The sequence below is a fragment of the Xyrauchen texanus genome, chromosome 37 (assembly GCF_025860055.1).
Source record: "Xyrauchen texanus isolate HMW12.3.18 chromosome 37, RBS_HiC_50CHRs, whole genome shotgun sequence".
NCBI lineage: Eukaryota > Metazoa > Chordata > Actinopteri > Cypriniformes > Catostomidae > Xyrauchen > Xyrauchen texanus.
This window is the reverse complement of record NC_068312.1, coordinates 25565078-25578082: the sequence shown is the minus strand read 5'-3', so window position 1 is coordinate 25578082 and position 13005 is coordinate 25565078.

Sequence of the window (13005 nt, the reverse complement as noted above, 5' to 3'; positions counted from 1 at the left end):
TTCATCAGTGTCCGACTCTAGTTCATAGATATATGGCTGAACTCCTGTATTTACGCTGTCATTTATATTGGTTGTTGACGTAGTATCTGTAGAATGCTTTATTGACCATAATCGAGTCTCTACTTTTTATATAAATGTTTTTTTGGCAGTTTCTGTGAAACTTGCTAAATAAACATTAGCTAGCAATATTATGTACACTTTTAACTTAATATCAATAACTTTTTTTGCCAATTTTGTCACTTGTGAAAAATTTGCCTGAAGTAATGTGAGGCAGAGAGCAGATTTTTTTATTTTTGTGCTGTTCACAAGCTGTAAAGGCACAACCCTCTTCCTGAAAGGGGGCTGGGGAGCAGCAGCTCTTTTGCGTTTAAAGAGACACACACGAAAACAGCGTGTTTTTGATTCCACCCAAAAAGAGACATTTACAACATTGTATAATAAATGATCCGTGGGGTATTTTGAGCTGAAACTTCACAGACTCTTTCTGGGGACATTCTCCAGAGACTTATATTACATCTTGTAAAAAGGGGCATAATAGGTCTCCTTTAAAGTAAGTGTATCACTCCAGAAGACTTGGAATGTATGAATCTATTTGTTATGAGTGATTGTGTGTGAGAGAGTGTGTGTGATTTTGTGTGTGTGTGATTGTGAATGTGTGTGTGGGTGGGTGTTTTAATTTAAATTTTTGAATCTAGATATGAATTATGCTTTGTGTTCACTTTCCATAATGAAAACATGTTCAATTCAGTTAATTAAAAATTTCAAGTGTTTGATTACTCTTTATTTATTTATTTATTTATTTTAGAGCACTCAGCTACAAAATTAAATTTTAATTATCCCCTACTAAAAAAAACAGACCTCCAATTACATCAGTAGTGTTGTAAAAAGACACTCCTGACACTAAAACAATTACACTGCATTTCAAATTTGAAACACTAGGTTTGCCCAACTACATAAATATAAACATATGTGATTTTCTGTTCAGCAGTATACAATGGATGCAATTTTTAATTATTCACAAAACAGTATTTACATCAGTTACATGGCCTAAAACCTGCTTAAACTCAAGATGCAATTTTTATTGGCTGAAATTAGCAAGGCAGAATAAAAACTATATCCAGTGGAATGGGATGTCCTTGGGATGGACACAAGTAATTAGGGGAGCCATATCACATTGTAGATCAGCTCTAGACTGGTTGCCCATTAAAGCTAAGCAGGGTTGAGCCTGGTCAGTACCTGGATAGGAGATTTCCTGGGGAAAACTAAATTTGCTGTTGGAAGTTGTGTTAGTGAGGCTAGCAGAGGGTGCTCACCCTGCGGTCTTTGTGGATCCTAACCAGAGGGTCTGGTTAAACTGGTTAGCAGGTCCCTGTTAGCCCCTGCTGGTAGATGCTGGAACTACCACTTGATGGCAAAAAGCACATTTCTCCATAGAAAGCCATTCAAAATTAGCCATGTTTCATGATGAAATAAAACAATGTCCAAGGACCATTCAAATAGCACATTGTCATCCGGTGACGTGTTGTTTTTGAAGGGCTGTTAAAAGCGTGAAATGTATTTATATTTTCCCCTGTCTATGTCCCGATAGTCCCGATCCGATACCTGGATCGGTATCGGCTTTGATACTGACGTTTTTAGACGGATCGGGTATAGGGTATTTTTAGCTTTCACGCGTGCACAATATTTGAGCGCTACAAACGATCTCAGATGTAGATGCTCAGCAGTTCGGTTCACTTATAATATGGACTTAGAATGGAATTTAAATAAGCGAATTAAACTGTGAATAAATAGCCTGAGGGTTTAAAAGTTAAAGCTGTCATGGAGAGACTCACGGATGCAGAGATATGAATTCTGTAGCAGGGTTTATTGAGCAGAGGATTGAAACAGTGATGTAAACATTGTGAGTAAATACAGTTGAGCAGAGTGGCAAATAGCAGGTAAGTAATATCCAGACAGCGTATAGACACGATGAAAGAGATAACTCACAACAATTTTATGATACTTGCAGGCAATAATGAAGACAGGTATGTTTGACATAGTAGAAAGTTCTGGAGTCTCAGAGATACTAGCGATGAGAACAGGCAAAGAGTGTGTGTGTATGAAAGCGGGGTATGTATGCAGTATTTGATTAGCCATATTGAAATAATAGTAGTTAAAGGTTTTTGTTTCTTTACGTATTAAAGTGTACTCCCAATTATAGTGGTAAGTGATCTGGTGCACTTTGGCTGCTGTAGCATCACTTTGTATGGGGGAGGCCACCTATTGGTCCAATGGCGTGGCTGAAGGTCTCCTGCGTGTTCTGGGTGGATGGCATTTGCGGGCCAGGTGACCCAGAGAAGGAGGAAATTGCTCTTTTATTGAGAATGTGGGTAGCGCAGCCCGAAAGGGGTGCGGCAAAAAAACTGAATGGAAGATTCTCCTCCCGGCCCTCCACCAGGGGATGGTGTGGTCTGCTTACCAGCTCTGGAGCAAATGTCTCGTTCCCTGGGTCATCCGTCCTGGGTCTTCGAGGGCGTTCGGGAGACGGGGTGTGCCCTTCCTGCGGGGCACTCGACGCTGGGGCTGAGAGCTGGGCCCAGGTTGGGGCGGAGCTGCATGTTTTCTGGAAGCCGCAGGAGGAAGCCCTCGGCGAGCAGACGGAGCACGGCCCACGCTAGTGGCGCAGCGGGGCATGATGTGAGAATGCGGATGCCCAGACCCAAGGAACCAGTCATCTGGTCATGAAGGCTGTGGGGAGGACGGAGGGTTCCAGTCCAACCCCACTCTGATGGTGTCCCAGGCAGCCATCTGGGCGTCAGCCTCAGACAGTACACTCTCCGATGCAGCAGTGAGCTTATCTTCCAGCTCTGGGGGCTCAAGGGGATAAACAGACTGGTCGTGAGGTGAGCCGCAGTCACCCCGAGCCTGGGCGGAAGTCAACGAGCGTATCAGGTGGCGGGTGGTTCGTGGGGATCTACCTGGCGAAACAGAGCCCACTGCCATCCCAAAATTTCCTCCATCACCAGCCGGGTCATCCTCAATCCCGTGGGAAGAAGGAGAGTGGCGGCTGGAGTGGTGTTCCTCTTTAGGAAGGAAAGCCACGACCGCAACATTGTCATGGTAAGGTTCTCGCAGTGAGAACACGAACCATCCACAAATGCTGCCTTGGTGTTCGCTGCCCGTCTGTGACCTGTCTGTGACCGTCAGGAGCGGAGAGAACTCGACCGCATCCAGGAACTACACAGGTGTGGAAGGGCATCTTTATAAAGACTTGTCCTGAAAAAGATGTACAATGCCGCTGTGTATGGCTCTTTTAGAGGAAATAAACTCTTTTAGGAAAATATTCTCTTTTAACAGTGCTGTCGAAGCAGGAGCAAAGCTGCACTGATGTGCAGAGATGGAGAAAGCCGCTGATATGCGCCGTAGATCCAACAGCATACGCTCTTGTAGAGATGAGTGAACAGTCAAAAATCTAAATGGACAGATGCATATTTGCATATACCCGTATATCTGGGGGCGGGACATGCAAATTATGACTGCCAATTTCTCATTGGCCCTTTTTCGACCCTTAGTGTCGCTTCTTCGGCACAACGTCGAAGTGACAGACTGGGAACTACCTACCTAAATCCAAACATTTACTGTCTCCAACTTGAAAATGTGGAGAAATGGGGAAAATTTGCCATCACGCAAGCATCCATCAATGACACCAGATGAAAAATGACTAATAGATACATATTAAGAACTTAAGACAATTATAAATGTAAAGATAATTATAATAATCATTATAATAAATAAGCTTAATAAATTCCCTTGTGTTCCCAAAAAATAATGTAAAATGTGTTCGAATGAGTTTGCATTTTGTTTTGGTAATACAGTTAATGCTGCATAAAGAAAAGAAAATAGAACTCAATTTGTGGTTTAAGGTGAATGCGTTTTGTATTACTTTATGATTTAATCACTTTTGTCTTTTTTTCTTTAATACAAAAATACCTGTATATAACTGAACCTGCAGAGTTACGTTCACAACGTGTAAGAGCGAACTGCTCTGTGGAAATAAAGCAAACTAAACTCACAGCACCTCAGGAGGTGATCGGAGAACATTTGCAGCATTCTCATATGCACATTATTTTAGCAAAAAAAAAAATGTATTGTTCAAAAGGCATATTTAGACAGCATAAAAATAATCCACATGACTCAATCAATAGGTTGGTGTAAGAAACAAATTGATGATTACAATATTTGTAACTTTAAATCGTTGCTTCTGTATTGCAGTTTGAAATTAACTAATTATCGCATGACATTCATTCCTCTGTTGTTTACAAAGTGAAACAAGTTACAAGTTAACCTCAATCATCAGTATTTGTGGCATAATGTTGATTACCACAAAAATGTATTTCGACCTGTCCCTCCTTTTCTTTAAAAAAAAGCAAAAATCAAGGTCACACTGAGGCACTTGAAATGGAAGTCAATAAAAGTGAATGTGGCCAATTGTTAGGAGGTTTAAACATAGAAATGAGAAGCTTATAATTTATAAAAGCACTTGCATTAATTCTTCTGTTAAAACTCATGTATTATTTGAGCTGTAAAGTTGTTTATATAGTAATTACTTGCATCATTTTAGGGTGTGTTAACATTACATCTTCATGACAAGGAAGTTGTAAAATCGTCTACAACTTTACACAGAAAAGTTCAGTAAATTATTTTTTCACACTAAAATCATCGTTTCACGCATATCATTGTCTTGTGGCTGTACTTTAAAAAAGTTAATAATATAATGTTCAAGAATAGGCCCTCATTCACTTCCATTGTAAGTGCATCACTGCGACCCAGATGTTTGTTTTTTTTTTAAGAAAAGGAGGGACGAGTCAAAATAAATGTTTGTGGAAATCAATATTATGGCACAAATGCTGTTTCTGTGCTCAACTTGTATTTCATTTTTCCTTTCAAGTAAATTGTATACTAATAAAAATGCATTCAAAGTTTTTGAAGTGGTTCCTGCTTTACAGAGGGCAATTTCTCTCTCTCTTCTCCGGAATGCTTGTTGTTCTCGCCTTCACATGTGGCCAAAATGTGGAGTCCAGGAGAATAGATCTGCTGATGGAGAATGTTGTCCAATGTGTAATATACAGTTGAAGTCAGAAGTTTACATACACTTAGGCTGAAGCCATTAAAAGTCATTTATTAATATTCTTTCATATTTCATAGTTTTGGCAAGTCGTTAAGAACATCTACTTTGACATGAGTAATTTTTCCAACAATTGTTTACAGACAGTTTCACTTTTAATTGACTATATCACAATCCCAGTGGGTCAGAAGTTTACATACACAAGTTAACTGTGCCTTTAAGCAGCTTGGAAAATTCCAGAAAATTATGTCAAATCTTTAGACAATTAGCCAGTTAGCTTCTGATAGGAGGTGTACTGAATTGGAGGTGTACCTGTGGATGTATTTCCTTCAAATACAAAAAGTGCCTTTTTGCTTGACATCATGGGAAAATCGAAAGAAATCAGTCAAGACCTCAGAAATCATTTTCGTGGACTTCCACAAGTCTGGTTCATCCTTGAGAGCAATTTCCAAATGTCTGAATGTACCGCATTCATCTGTACAACTAATAGTATGCAAGTATAAACACCATGGGACCACACAGCCATCATACCGCTCAGGAAGGAGACACAGTCTGTCTCCTAGAGATTAATGTAGTTTGGTGTGAAAAGTGAAAATCAATCCCAGAATAACAGCAAAAGTCCTTGTGAAGATGCTGGAGGAAACAGGTAGACAAGTATCTATATCCAGAGTAAAACAAGTCATATATCGACACAACATGAAAGGCAGCTCAGCAAGGATGAATCCAATGCTCCAAAACCACCATAAAAAAAGCCAGACTACAGTTTGCAAGTGTACAAAGATTTTACTTTTTGGAGAAATGTCCTCTGGTCTAATGAAACAAAAACTGAACTGTTCAGCCATAATGACCATCGTTATGTTTGGAGGAAAAAGAGTGAGGCTTGTAAGCCGAAGAACATCATCCAACCGTGAAGCATGGGGGTGACAGCATCATGTTGTGGCAGTACTTTGCTGCAGAAGGGACTGGTGCACATCACAAAATAAATGGCATAATGAGGAAGGGAAATTATGTGGATATTTTGAAGCAACATATCAAGGCATCAGCCAGGAAGTTAAAGCTCTGTCGCAAATGGTCAATGACCCCAAGCATACCTCAAGAGTTGTAGCAAAATGGCTTAAAGACAACAAAGTCAAGGTATTGGAGTTGCCATCACAAAGCCCTGAACTGAATCTGATTTGTGGGCGAAACTGAGAAAGCATGTGCACGCAAGGAGACTTACAAACCTGACTGTTACACCAGTTCTGTCTGGAGGAATGGGTCAAAATTCCCCAAACATTATTGTGAGAAACTTGTGGAAGGCTCCCCAAACCATTTGACCCAAGTTAAACAATTTAAAGGCAATGATACCAAATACTAACAAAGTGTATTAAGTGTACTTCTGACCCACTGGGAATGTAATGAAAGAAATAAAAGCTGAAAGAAATAATTCTCTCTACTATTATTCTGACATTTCACATTATTAAAAAAAAGTAGTGATCCTAACTGACCTAAGACAGGGAATGTTTTCTACGATTAAATGTCAGGAGTTGTGAAAAACTGAGTTTAAATGTATTTGGCTGAGGTGTATGTAAACTTCTGACTTCAACTGTAGGCAGGCTTATTAATAAACACAAAGGTGGTAGTAATGCAAAGCTTTGAAAATGACAAATAGACAAATGTTTCCTCTCTTTGTTGTCTTGTTGTTGACAGCTATATCACTTTAAACCTGTCCTCCCAATTTTTTTAACACTTTAAACAAGGTTATGTTTCAACATACACTAACACATTTTTAAAACAAATGTTGTTTTAACATTAGTTAATGTGCCATGAACTAACAATTAACAATTGTATTTTTGTAAAACTAACATTAACAAACATAAATAAATACTTTAATGTAATATATATATTGTTCATATTAGACCTTTAACTTTATCATGCCATTATAGCCATTAGAAGATTGGTAAACTGTGGCCATGAAGGGATGCACATGATCAGCAACAATACTCAAATAGGCAGTGGCATTCAAGCAATGATTGATTGGTATTAACGGGCCCAAAGGGTGCCAAGAAAACATTCACCATACCATTACACCACCGCCACCAGACTGGACTGTTGACACAAGAAGAAATCGGCAAGTTATAAGCTCTAAATCTGTTTAAAAAACGAAAACACGCTGTGTGCTGCGACTGAAGCCTGCAGGGCACAGCATCATGAGCACAGCAGCTTGCATAAACTGCCGCCAGTGTCCTCTCTTCTTTCGCTTCTCCAAGGCTTTCTGTCTTGTCACTATGCAAGAACTGTAATACTGTGATTTTCTGCATATTTATTTTTATTCTGGAAAGGAGCCGTTCAATCAGGTAGGAGGGAACCAAATAAACATGTTTAAACACTGATCAAACTTCACTTGTTTTTAAGGTTGGCAATGTTTGGACTGTGTCAAACATAAACATAATGTAGTTTGACATATAGGTTACGTGTGGATATCTTGTTTACTTGCTACTATATGTCTAAAACAAACTTTTTAAATAACATAGAAAGATACAATACCAATAGTGTCGGAAATTAACGGGGACTCGGGGGCAAAAATGTCACTGAAATTGACAAAACTATCTGAAATATGGGGGCAAAAAATTGCCCATGCAACGAGTTCCTGTGTTTTATTTAATAATATCTGATAACACTTTAATGATTATGTTTTTATTGTGAACATGATCATGAAATGCTCATTACATGCGCCTCACGTGTGTTCTTTGCTGGAATTAATTTATGAACATAACAGCTCTCTAAATCAACTGTTAATCTAAATCTCTGAACTGTTTATTCAAAGATATTGTAGGTTAATCTTACAAGAAGTGTTTAATTTTATGTGATGTGCATTTTCACTTCAACATATGTTCTGTTCAGACCGATCATAATGAGGAAACATGCCAAATGAATTTGATAAAAACTGTACGCATTTACAGGACGGGCTGTCTAGGGCGGAAGTACACATGTGGAACAAACACTTGAGTATGCATTACTAGCTGACAAGTTACACCTCAGTTACTATTAATGGTTTATAATGTTTTCACTTTAGAATAATGGTCCAGATAACCTTTAACTCCAAAGGAAAGAACAGTAAGATCTCATTAATTATTAATTCGTTATCATGACCCTCACTATAAAATAATAGTCCAGATCAATAGTAATTCCTTCATAATTATATGGTAATTAACTTATATAGTAATTAATTCATTAATTCCTGCATAGTTACCTATTAATGATGGACCATTATTAAGTCAAGTCAAGTGGTTTTTATTGTCGTTTCAACCATATACAGTTAGTACAGTACACAGTGAAACAAGACAACGTTCCTCCCGGACCATGGTGCTATATAAAACAACATAGGACAAACCCAGATCCACATGAGACTACACAGTCTAAATAACATACCTATATAAAGTGCACGTGCAAACGTGTGCAAAAAGTACGGGACAGTACAATAAATTACTAACAATGAACAGGACAATAGACACAGTATGAGACAGCGCAGCGCCGACCAGTACATAGTAGTGCAAAAAGATGACAGTTTCTAAAAATGCCAAATGTAACACATACTGTGAGATGAGTGTTCTATGCACATAGCAGTTATTAAGGAAGCAGCCAGTTATAAAGTGACAAAATTAAAGTGCAACTTAGGACATGTGTGTGTGTGTGTGTGTCAAACCAGTCTCTGAGTATTTAGGAGTCTGATGGCTTGGGGGAAAAAGCTGTTACACATGCTTCGGTACCTCTTCGGTTACACATGCTTCGGTGGGTGAAGAGTTTGTGTGAGGGGTGTGTGGTGTCGTCCACAATGCTGGTTGCTTTGCGGATGCAGTGTTTTTTGTAAATGTCTTTGATGGAGGGAAGACAGACCCCAATGATCTTCTTAGCTGTCCTCACTATCCTCTGCTTTGCAAAACGGTGCAAGTCCCAAACCAGGCAGTGATGCAGCTGCTCAGGATGCTCTCAATAGTCCCTCTATAGAATGTAGTGAGGATAGGGGGTGGGAGATGTGCTTTAATCAGCCTTCGAAGAAAGTAGAGACACTGCTGGGCTTTCTTGGTAATAGAGCTGGTGTTGAGGGACCAGGTGAGGTCCTCCGCCAGGTGAACACCAAGGAATTTGGTACTCTTGACGATCTCCACAGAGGAGCCGTCGATGTTCAGCAGAGAGTGGTCACTCTGTGCTCTCCTAAAGTCAACAACCATCTCTTTTGTTTTGTTGACATTCAGAGACAGGTTGTTGGCTCTACACCAGTCCGTTAGCCGCTGCACCTCCTCTCTGTATGCTGCCTTGTCGTTCCTGCTGATGAGACCCACCTCGGTCGTGTCATCGGGCGAACTTGATGATGTGATTCGAGCTGTGCATTGCTGCACAGTCGTGAGTCAGCAGAGTGAACAGCAGTGGACTGAGCACACAGCCCTGGGGGGCCCCAGTGCTCAGTGTGGTGGTGGTGGATATGCTGTTTTCGATCCGGACTGACTGAGGTCTCCCAGTCAGGAAGTCCAGGATCCAGTTGCAGAGGGAGGAGTCCAGGCCCAGCAGGTTCAGCTTTCCAATCAGGTGCTGGGGAATGATTGTGTTGAATGCTGAGCTGAAGTCTATGAACAGTATTCGAATGTATGTGTCCTTTTTATCTAGGTGGGTGAGGGCCAGATGGAGGGTGGTGGCGATGGCATCGTCTGTTGAACTGTTTGGACGATACGCAAACTGCAGTGGGTCTATTGAGGGGGGCAGCTGGGTCTTAATGTGCCTCATGACGAGCCTCTCGAATCACTTCATGATGATGGGTGTGAGTGTGACGGGATGGTAGTCATTGAGACAGGACACTGAAGACTTCTTTGGCATGGGGACGATGGTGGTGGCCTTGAAGCACGTTGGAACGACGGCGCCGCTCAGAGAGATGTTGAAGGTGTCGGTAAGAACATCTGCCAGCTGGTCTGCACATCCTCTGAGCACTCTGCCAGAACTGTCATCTGGTCCAGCAGCCTTCCGTGGGTTGACTCTAGATAGAGTTTTCCTCACATCAGCCGTGGTAAGACAGAGCACCTGGTCGTTGGGAGGAGGGGTGGTCTTCCTTGCCACCACGTCGTTCTGCACTTCAAACCGAGCGTAGAAGTCGTTCAGCGCATCTGGAAGGGAGGCATCTTTGTCACAGGCAACTGATGTTGTCCTGTAGTTGGTGATGGCCTGGATGCCCTGCCACATGCGCCGCGTGTCACCACTGTCCTGGAAGTGACTATGGATTCTCTGGGCGTGTGCGTGCTTTGCCTCTCTGATGGCCCGGGACAATTTGGACCTCGCTGTTCTTAGGGCTGCCTTGTCGCCTGCTCTGAAGGCGGAGTCTTGTGTCCTCAGCAGCGCGCACACCTCAGCAGTTATCCACGGCTTCTGGTTGGAGTGTGTGGTGATGGTCTTGGAGAAAGTGACATCATCAATGCACTTGCTGATGTTGCTGGTCACTGATGCTGTGTATTCCTCCAAGTTGGTAGAGTCGCCATATGTTGCAGCCTCTCTGAACATTTGCCAGTCAGTACACTCAAAACAGTCTTGAAGAGCAGAGATGGCTCCTGCTGGCCAGGTTTTCATCTGATTCTGAAGCGGTTTTGTGCATCTGACGAGAGGTCTGTATGCTGGAATTTGCATAACAGCGATGTGGTCCAAGGTGGTGGCGGGGCTCTGCCCGGTACGCGCATGGGATGTTTGTGTAAACAAGATCAAGCACGTTCACCCCTCTCGTTGCAAAGTCCACATATGGATGGGATTTAGGGAGCACTGTCTTGAGATTCGCATGATTGAAATCTCCGGCGACAATAAACAGTCCGTCAGGGTGAGCATTCTGCAGTTCGCTCATAGCCCCATACAGTTCACAGAACGCTTCCTTAGTGTTGCACTGGGGGGGAATGTAAACTCCAGTTATGATAACAGTGGTGAATTCCTGTGGTGAATAAAAAGGTCTGCATCTAACAGTCACAAGCTCCACCAGCGATGAGCAGCTAGAGACTAGTATAGAGTTCTTGCACCATTCCATGTTGATGTAAACACACAAGCCACCACCGCGAGTCTTACCGCACAGAGCTGCGTTTCCGTCGGCACGAAATGAGGCGAGCCTGTCAAGCTGAATGGCAGCGTCCAGAACTCTGTCGCTGAGCCACGTCTCCATGAAAACAAAGACGCAGCAGTCTCTAAACTCACGTTGCGTAGCCTGCTGGAGTCGGATGTAGTCCAGTTTATTGTCCAGGGAGCAAACATTTGAGAGCAGGATAGACGGGAGAGCCGGCCGGCTAGGGTTTGTTTTTAGCCTAGCATGGACCTCCGCCCTCTTGCCGCGCTTCCGGTTCCTCGCACACCGCTCACTCAGGCAACGCCGAGGACTGGAGGCCTGGTCTCCGCAGCAAGCAGAGTTTGCGTAGCGCCTCCTGTAGGTCATCATCCAGCTTTGTTGTTGCATGAATCCTATATTTGAGTAGTGTCTGGCGATGGTAACCGGTTGCTCCGATGTCCATGTGCCGCAAAAGTTGGGTTATTTAACAAAAATAGCACCATTTTGGATCCGGAGTGGCCACTGCGTGCTACCGCGCCGCCATCTTGGACCAATCGGTCCAAAGTGTTACCTAATATCGTTTTTTTCCTGATGTCCGGTTCCTCGCACCATTGTGGGTACAGACGGGCTTCAACTTCTATCAATCTGCATCAGTTCTGTAAGGCGGGGTGCCAATGTGTTTGCATTCAAAGGCAAAGAGCAAATGTATGATCTTTGAGAAAATCAACATATGAACTTTCTCACAATTAGCAACTCTTCCTGAGGCACCACACCCCCACTGAGCGAAGATTGCAAATTCACACCTCATTGTTGCCCTTCCACATCTGTCCCATTCTCTCCTCCTCATCCATTCCCCTTCAGCTCAGAATCACCTCAAACTCACCTAAGATCTGTATGTAACAAATGACCATATCTGATGTATACAACTTACTTTGTATACATCAGACAAACATGTGTAACATGTTTGGTATCATTTAAAATGTCTCAGTGTGTCTGGTGTAGTGTTCTTTTTCCCAGGTTTGTAAATCGTAATGACAACAAAATTATAAGGTCAAATCTGAATAATTCTGGAGGTCTATCCCCCTCCTTGAAGGTTTACCACCAGGAAGTCAAGAACCCATTCACCCCCAAATTATCATTGTTCAAAGGATAATACCATTTGGTACACAATGTGTATTCTGTCTGGATATTTAAGGAAAGCTGTCCCAGAGCTCAGGGTTCTCTGTAGTCAGATGATCCCACACCTCAATTGTAATAATAGGAATCGGCATTCAGATTTCCCATGCTTTGCAATTACATGTAGTTTTCTCAACTGCCAGGTATGTTCTTTGAATTGTTTCTATAACTTATATTTTAAATCCTACATGGAAAATAAATTGTTACTTTTTGATTTATTCTGTATTCCTCTGAAATCATTTATATCAATACTGGGTCTTTAAAATAGGAGAAACTGCTCTGGAGGAACCTAGCAGGAGAATACCATTTTAAGATTAATTTATATCATAACTGAAGCTTTAATGTAGGAGGAAGCCACTTAAAGACTATCCGTTTGAATCTCATTATTTGATCAAAAGGTAAATGAACAGAAGAGGATTCAGAGTAATCAATAACTTAAAAGATTAAAATAAAATAATAATCAGTAAGTAATTAGAGCCTTAATCTAATTTAGAGGTCAACTTAAAATTGGAGTCAGAGTAATATAGAATTGATAACGGGATGAATTCGTAAAGTTCAAATTATTAACAATAATTGCTTTACTTCAGTGCCCAGAAAAAACAGAACAACGCAGAGACCTTCAATTGGCAAATCTATCTATTTTTAGCAGTTTTCCCTGCATTTTTACAGTTCTGTATTG